Source organism: Callithrix jacchus, chromosome 10 (genome assembly GCF_049354715.1).
Source record: "Callithrix jacchus isolate 240 chromosome 10, calJac240_pri, whole genome shotgun sequence".
Lineage (NCBI taxonomy): Eukaryota > Metazoa > Chordata > Mammalia > Primates > Cebidae > Callithrix > Callithrix jacchus.
This window is the reverse complement of record NC_133511.1, coordinates 41,326,483-41,335,463: the sequence shown is the minus strand read 5'-3', so window position 1 is coordinate 41,335,463 and position 8,981 is coordinate 41,326,483. Positions and strand designations below refer to the sequence as shown.

At 36.3% G+C, this 8,981-nt stretch overlaps 1 pseudogene; it reads right to left on the bottom strand.

Moving 5' to 3' along the window:
• Positions 1–5,305: 5,305 nt before the first annotated feature.
• LOC100402034 (ras-related C3 botulinum toxin substrate 1 pseudogene) lies at positions 5,306–5,972 on the bottom strand (annotated as a pseudogene).
• Between the last annotated feature and the right edge of the window lie 3,009 nt (positions 5,973–8,981).

The following is an 8,981-nucleotide window of genomic DNA, read 5'->3' as shown; positions in this document are numbered from 1 at the left end:
TCTTTTTTTTTTTTTAATCTTTCTTTTTTTGGAGACGGAGTCTTGCTCTGTCACCCTGGCTGGAGTGCAGTGGCACAGTCTCAGCTGACCATATATTTTCAAATTGCCTGTCTTCCTGCTCACACACTCTTCTTCCTATTTGATATATTCTGCTATTGATACTCTCTAGTGCATTTTAAGTTATTCATTCTATTTTCCAGCTTATGTTTGAATTCTGTTTGATATCTTAAAAATCATTTTAACCTCTTCCTTAAATTTCTCTAATAAATTTCTGAAAGATTTCTGTGTACTTTCTTGAAGTTCATCAAATTTCTCAAAATAGTTATTCTAAATTCCCCATCTGATAGATCACATATCTCCATCTCTTAAGGACTAGTTGCTAGCACTTTATTTAGTATGTTTGGTTAAGGCATTTTTAAAAAATGTTCTTGATGCTTATGGATGTACATCAAGGTCTGGACATTAAGGAGTTTTATATTTACTCCAGTCTTCACAGTCTGTCCTTGTTTATACCTGTCCTTCTTCAAAGAACTTTCCAGCAATTCATAGGGGACTGACTTTTTAGTTTCCTAAGTCCATGATCCCTGCAGTTTTGGCCCAGAGGATGCCCTAAGGCCTTGTTTATGAAATTATCTCACAGCCTGTGAGGTTACTAAATCAATGAACATGCAGAGACACCAGGAGAAAGTACACCAGATTCCCAATGTCCCTCTCTCATGTTCCTTTCTCTACATAAAGTGGAGGGAGTCTGTCTCTTCACTGTGCTTCCTGGGGATGGGCAGGGATTAGTAGGTAATGTGACACTGTCCTTTGTATCCTCTTCAACATACCTTTTCTTATTGTTTTTCTGAAAAAGGGTACTATAATCTCTCATTTTGTTTTCTAGCTTTTGTGAATATATTTCCTTGCATAAATATTTGTTCAAATTGTTCGTTTTTTGTGTATATGGGAGAAGGAACACTCACTGGAGGGCTTTTTTCCACAACCTTGTGCTACCTCTTCAAAAAAAATTTTTTTTTGAGACAGAGTCTCACTCTGTTGCCCAGGCTGGAGAGCAATGGTGCAATCTCAGCTCACTGCAACCTTCACCTCCCTAGTTCAAGCAATTCTCCTGCCTCAGAGTCCCAAGTAGCTGGGTTTACAGGTGCATGCCACCACACATGGCTAATTTTTTTTGTATTTTTGGTAGAGACAGGGTTTCACCATGTTGGTCAAACTGATCTCAAACTCCTGACCTCAGGCAATCTGCCCACCTAGGCCTCTCGAAGTGCTGGGAATGCACGCACGAGCCACCATACCCAGCCAATGTTATTTCTTAATGAAACTTTTACTATTGACCAAAAGAAATTGGATCAATGACTTTGAATGCATAGTAATTAAACACAAAGTATAGTGTAACATAAAATGTTCCTTCACTGCATTAACAATTAAAGAAACCATTTTGTTTAAATATCATGTAAATACAACAAATTGCCTATACTACAAGTGTAGAACTTAAATTTTTCATAAACTAGACATGGCTATGTAAGTTTCACCAATATTAGACACTACTGTAGGTGTTTTAGGTCAGTCTTCACAGTTTATCAACTTCCCCTTCCCACCCAAATCACAGGCACTATGTTGCCATTTACAATTACAGATTTGTTTTTACACCTTCCAGATTTCACAAAAGTTAAACTGTATCACATGTACTCATTTGTGTCTCATTTATCAGTGAATTTATTTTTGTAGTTTCTTGAAATTTTGAATTTTGTGGTAGAGTTATTGAGTTATGGCATTCCATTATGTGAGCAGACCACAATTCATTGGTCTAATTTACTGCTGATGGTCATTTGAGGTAATTTATAGTTTGGGATTATCATTAATTACTTTTTTGAATAATTAGAACATGACTTTTAATGAAATGAAAGTTTATCTATTGAGTATACACTGAGAAGTGGAATTTCTGAATTATAGATAATATTTGCAATCTGCTTCTTCTTTTTTTGGGGGGGCTCTATATGTATTTCTTAAAGATTACTGTTTGTCTTCCCTGTAGACCCACCAAATATTTGGGGATTTTTCCAGTTATCTTTCATCGATTGATTTCTTTTTTTTTTTTTAAGAAAGGAGCGAAGGAAAGAAAGAAAAAAAGGAGTGAAGGAGAGGAAGAAAGAGGAAGAGAAAGAGAGAGAGAACGGGAATGTTGCTTTATTCTAAAAATGGGTATTGAAAACCTCTTTTATGCCAATAATTGTGCTTAATAATGGCTGGTCAATATTTCATTTAAACCTACGAGTAGGTGTGATGTGGTACTGACAAGAATGTATATTTTGTGTATTTAAAGTGGAGAGCTCTATAAATGTTTATTAAGTTTACTTGTTTGGGATCTGAGTTCAAGTCCTGGATATCCTTATTAATTTTCTGTCTTGTTGATCTATCTAATATTGATGTTGAAGTCTCCCACTATTACCGTGTGGGAGTCTAGGGAGTCTAAGTCTCTTTATAGGTCTTATGTATCTGGGTGTTAGGATACATAAAAGGATCTTGTTGCATTGATCCTTTTACCACTATATATTTGTTGCTTTAAAATCTATTTTATCAGATGCGAGAATTGCAAGTCCTGCTTTTTATTTATTTATTTATTTATTTATTTATTTATTTATTTATTTATTTTTGCTCTCCATTTGGTTGGTAAATGTTTCTCCATCCCTTTGAGTCTTTGTGTATCCTTGCATGTGAAATGGGTCTGGATGTTTGGCTGTATCTTTTGATTGGGGGATTTAGTCTATTTAAATTTAGGATTACTGCCATTTGATGTTAACTGGCTGTTTTGTCCATTCGTTGATGTAAATTCTTGTTTATGTTTATGCTTTTTACTTTTTGGTATATTTTTAGAAAGGCTAATACTGGTTGTTCCTTTCTATGTGTAATGCTTCTTTCAGAAGCTCTTGTAAAGCAGGCCTGGTGGTAATAAAATCTCTGAGTACTTGCTTGTTCGTAGAAGATTTTATTTTTCCTTCAGTTGTGAAGCTTAGTTTGGCTGGATATGAAATTCTGGGCTGAAAGTTCTGTTCTTTAAGGATGTTGAATATTGGCCCTCACTCTTTTCTGGCTTATAGGGTTTCTGCTGAGAGATCTGCTGTAAGTCTGATAGGCTTCCCTTTGTGGGTAACCTGACCTTTCTCTCTGGCTGCCTTTAGTATTTTCTCCTTCGTTTCAACCCTGGTGAATCTAACGATTACGCAATCTGCTTCTTTATGCAATGCCAAAAATTTTCCAAGGTCACTGTGCACTGAACTGAATTATTTTGTACCCTTGAAATTTATACATTGAAGCCCTAACCCCTTATGTGGTTATATTTGTGGAAGGAAGCAATGAAGGTTAAATGGGGTTATTAGAAGTGTAGGGCCCTTATTTTATAGAAAATTCGTGTCTTAATGAACAGAGACACCAGAGAGCTTGCTTTTTCTGTCTTCAAACATACTCACCAAGGAAAGGCCATGTGAGAACATAGTGAAAAGGCTACTGTTACAAGCCAGAAAAAAGCCATCACCAGAAACTAAACTGTCTGGCACTTGATCACAGATATCTCACCTCTAGAAATGTGAGAAAATCAACATCTATTGTTTAAGCCACCCAGTCTATGGATTTTTTGTTTCTTTGTTTCGTTCTGTTGTGTTTTGTTAGACAGCCCAAACAATTAAAGACAGGTTGTACTAATTTTAACTCCATCAACAATGTATGATGGTTTATTTGTTTGTTCATTTAAACTTTTTATTTCCATAGGTTTGAAAGGAATAGGTGGTATTTTGTTACATGAGTCAGTTCTTTAGTGGTGATTTGTGAGAGTTTGGTGCACCCATCACCCAAGGATATACACTGAATTTAATTTGTAGTCTTTTATCCCTCACCCCAACCCTTCCCACTCATTCCCCTGAGTTTCCAAAGTCCACTGTATCATTCTTCTGTGTTTGCAGCCTCATAGCTTAGCTCCCACTTATAAGTGAGAATGTATGATGTTTGCTTTTCCATTCCTGAGTTACTTCACTTAGAATAATAGTGTCCAGTTCCATCCAGGTTGCAAATGACATTAATTCATTCATTCTTATAGCTGAGTAATATTCCATTGTGTATATATAGATATATAGATACACACACGCACACACACCACAATTGCTTTATCCACTCATTGATTTGGGCTAGTTTCATATTTTAGCAATTGTGAATTGTGCTGCTATAAACGTGTGTGGAAGTATCTTTTTCATATAATGGCTTTTATCCCTCTGGGTAGATACACAATAGTGGGACTGTTAGATCAAATGGTAGTTCTACTTTTAGTTCTTTAAGGAATCTCTACGTTGTTTTCCATAGTGGTTCTACTATCTTATATTCCCACCAGCAGTGTAGAAGCATTCCCTTTTCAATGCATTCATGCCAACATTATTATTTTTTTATTTTTTGATTATGGCCACCTTTGAAGGATAAGGGTATCACATTGTGGTTTTGATTTGCATTTCCCAGATCATTAGTGACGCTGAGTATTTGTTTCATATGTTTGTTGGCCATTTGTATATCTTCTTTTGAGAATTGTCTATTCATGTCCTTAGCTCACGTTTTGATGGGATTATTTTTTTTCTTACTAATTTGTTTGAGTTTGCTGTAGATTGTGAATATTAGTCCTGTGTTGGATGTATAGACTGTGAAGATTTTCTTCTAATCTGTGGGTTATCTGTTTATTCTGTTGACTGTTTTTTTTTTTTTGTTTTTTGTTTTTTTTTTTTTTGCTGTGCAGAAACACTTTAGTTTAATTAAGTCCCACATATTTAACTTTTTTTTTTTTTTTTGCCTTTCCTTTTGGGTTCTTGGTCATGAAGTCTTTGCCTAACTCAATGTATAGAAGGGTCTGTCTGAAGTTTTCTTCTAAAATTTTTATATTATGAAGGTGTTAATTTTTTGGCATACTGGTCAATGCTTGGTGTAGTTCATCTTTTCCATTTAGTTATTGAGGAAAATAGTTAAATCACACTGTGATTTTGATTTTCATTTTTCTTATGACCAATAAATTTAAGTTTCCATTTACTTATTGTCCATTTGGATATTCACTTTTTTTTAAATTTTAGGGCTAAATTTTAATAGAATGTGAGTCTGAACTCTTACATTTAGAACAAACAAAACCTTAAAATTACTGATTGGTTCAAAATGGTTTTATGGAAAAATTAATGTGTAACAAAAAGTTGGCATTGAGTGTGAAGGCTCCACCATTTTTTGAGCAAAGCATACAAAGGTTCCAAGGAACAGGACCAAAAATGAGGGGCTCAGACATTTATAACAGCAGGCATTTTCTCTACCTCTTCATTACGGGAGGTGGGCAGAGAATTGCTGGGACAGCTTCCTCAAACAGTCTTGAAGCCTCGTTGTGTGAGCACTGAGCACGCCAAGTATTTTACAGCACCGATCTCCTTAGCCATGGCTAGACCCTGTTCATAGGTGATGGGAGTCAGCTTCTCCTTCAGTTTCTTGATGGTGTCTTATCATCCCTAATACCAAGTTTAGTTTCCACTAGGATGATGGTAGTGTTGGGACAGTGGTGCCGCACCTCAGGATATGCTCTCACATTTTCAAATGATGCAGGACTCACAAGGGAAAAGCAAATTAAGAACACATCTGTTTGTGGATAGAACAGGAGGCGTAATATGTCATAATTTTCTTGTCCAGCTGTATCCCATAAGCCCAGATTCACCGGTTTTCCATCTACCATAACATTGGCAGAGTAATTGTTAAAGCCGACTCACACCACCACGCACCTGACGGCCTGCATCTGGGCCGCGCGCTGGGCGGCGGGGGTGCGGCAGGGCTCTGAGACCGGAAGCGGCGGGATCCGGCGCAGCTGACCAGGATGGGCTTGTGGGCCCTGAGGCGTTGGGTGCTGGGGCGCGGTGCATGCAGCCTTTCCCTCGGCGCACTGGGAGCTGACGCCCGGCAGCGACCATCGCCCCAAGCTGAGGAAAACTGGTATTTACTCTTTTATAAATTATAGTAAATATTTGCCCAATGTTTAAATGAGTTATTTTTATAGTAATAGTTGTAAATATTTTTTCCAGTTTCCATTATTAACTGTTCTTAGCAGTATAATAATATTTTTCTTTATGAAAATGCTTCTGTCTGGGCCCAGTGGCTCACGCCTGTAATCCCAGCACTTTGGGAGGCAGAGGCAGGCAGTTCATGAGGTCAAGAGATCAAGACCATCCTGGCAAACATGGTAAAACGCGTCTCTACTGAAAATACAAAAATTAGCTGGGCGTAGTGGTGTGTGTCTACAGTCTCAGCTACTCGGTAGGCTGAGGCAGGAGAATTGCCAGGCGGAGGTTGCAGTGAGCCCAGATTGTGTCACGGCACTCCAGCCTGGGCGACAGAGCAAGACTCCATCTCAAAAAAAAATCTTCCATTTTCATTTCTATTTGAATTTATTAACCTTGTTATGCATTATGGATTTTGAGTCTCAGCAAATATTCCTGCTTTCTAAAGTAGTTAAAAATTCTCGCATTTGTTATCCTAAAATTCTTTGCATGTTTAATGTAGTAAAAACACATAAAATAATATTTGCTATTTTGAACCTTTACTAAGTGTACAGCGTACAGTGGTATTAAATGCAATCATATTGTCATGCAAATGTCATCACCATTCCTCTCCAGAGTCCTTTCAACTTGCAAGACTAAAACTCCATACCAATTAAATAACAAATGCCCATTTTCAACTCCCACCATCCTCTGGAAACCACCATTCTGCTTTATTTCTCCACGTTTTAACTGTAAGTACCTTATTTTGTGATTGGTGTATTTTACTTAGTATAATGTTTTCAACCCTCATATATGTTGTAACATGTCAGGATTGTTTTTAAGGAAAAATCATATTCAATTCTATATATGTACCACATTTTGCTTTTTAATGTGCTTATTGGATATTTGTATTTTTTTCAGAGAAATGATTATTCATGTCCTTTGCCTATTCTTTAATGAGATTGGTTGTTTTACTGAGTTTTGAGTCCTCTGTGTATTTTGATATTAACTCATTATCAGATGTATGATTTGCAAACATCTTTTTCCTATTTTGTGGGGTGCCTTTTTACTCTGTTGATAGTATTTTAATACACAAATTTAAAAATGTTTATAAACACCAAATTATCTTATTTTTGTTGCCTATGGCTTTGAAGTTATATTTTCTTTTTTCTTTTTTTTTTTTTTAATTGTATTTTGGGTTCTGAGGTACATGTGCAGGTAGTGTAGGATTGTTGCATAGGTTCACACATGGCAATGTGGTTTGCTGCCTCCATCCCCCCTTCACCTACATATGGCATTTCTCCCCATGTTATCCCTCCCCGACCTTCCCACCCCACTGCTGACCCTCCCTTGGCACCCCCCAACAGAACGCAGTGTGTGATGCTTCCTGTGTCCATATGAGTGAGAACATGCAGTGTTTGATTTTCTGTTCTTGTGTCAGTTTGCTGAGAATTATGGTTTCTGGATTCATCCATGTCCCTACAAAGGACACAAACTCATTGTTTTTTTATAGCTGCATAGTATTCCATGGTGTATATGTGCCACATTTTCCCAGTCCAGTCTATCATTGATGGGCATTTGGGTTGGTTCCAGGTCTTTGCTATTGTAAATGGTGCTGCTATGAACATACATGTGCATGTGTCTTTATAATAGAATGATGTTATATTTTTGAATACATTTTTATTTCCTTTTTATTCAATACTGGTGTTTTTGAGTCTGCTGGAATTTTTTCTAGTGTTCTTTCTGACACATTAGGATTATTAACCATCCTCAAATATAAGAAACCCCCTTTTCCTTACACTTACATTTTAGTGGACATGCCATTTAACCCATGCAGTTGTGCGTTCTCCTTTTCTCCTTCTATATTGTAAGTTTCTGTAAAAATAGAAACTTACTCCCTAAAATCTGTTTTATGTATTTATTTTAAAATGCCTGGTATATAGCAATGTCTCAATAGGTATTTACTAAGCAAATAAAAGCTTTTATATTTATTTATAGAGATAGAAAGTAAATATTTTCTTGACATAAGTATTATTTATCAATTCTCAGACATGAAGTAACACAAAACATTGTTTTATAAGATCCAAGATAAAAATGCTGATGAAATAAATACCTAATAGTATTTTATTATTTAGGAGTCATTATCTGCTTATATGTTTATATACAGTTTTATCATTTGTATGCAAATATTAAAAAGTAAAATATAAGCAAAATTAATTGTTTAAGGCAGGGTCCAGCAAACATTTTCTGTAAAGAGTCATATTAAATATACTTTACTGTGCAGCTATAATGTCTCCATCACAGCTCCTCAAAACTGCCATTATAAAACAGAAACAACCATAGACAATATGTAAACTAATATATATGACTGTGTTCAAGTAAACATCTATTTATTAAAACAAGTGGCAGGTGGATTTAGATCATGGGCCATACTTAGCAAAAAAACTCTTATGTTAAAAAAAATTTCAAAAATTACTTTCACATTCCAAATCTTCTGAATTATTATTTGGCTCACAGCCATTCATGTCTGTATTTTCCATATAATATCTTTGGGCCTATCAAAATATATATATATATATATTTTTTTTTTTTTTTTTGAGAGACGGAGTTTCGCTCATTACCCAGGCTGGAGTGCAATGGTGAGATCTCGGCTCACCGCAACCTCCGCCTCCTGGGTTCAAGCAATTCTTCTGCCTCAGCCTCCTGAGTAGTTGGGACTATAGGCACGTGCCACCATGCCCAGCTAATTTTTTGTGTTTTTAGTAGAGACTGGGTTTCACCATGTTGACCAGGATGGTCTTGATCTCTTGACCTCGTGATCCACCTGCCTTGGCCTCCCAAAGTGCTGGGATTACAGGCGTGAGCCACCGTACCCGGCCTCATCAAAATATTTTTAATGCAGCAGTGTTGAAATAAATGATTCATATAGTCTAAAACAACACT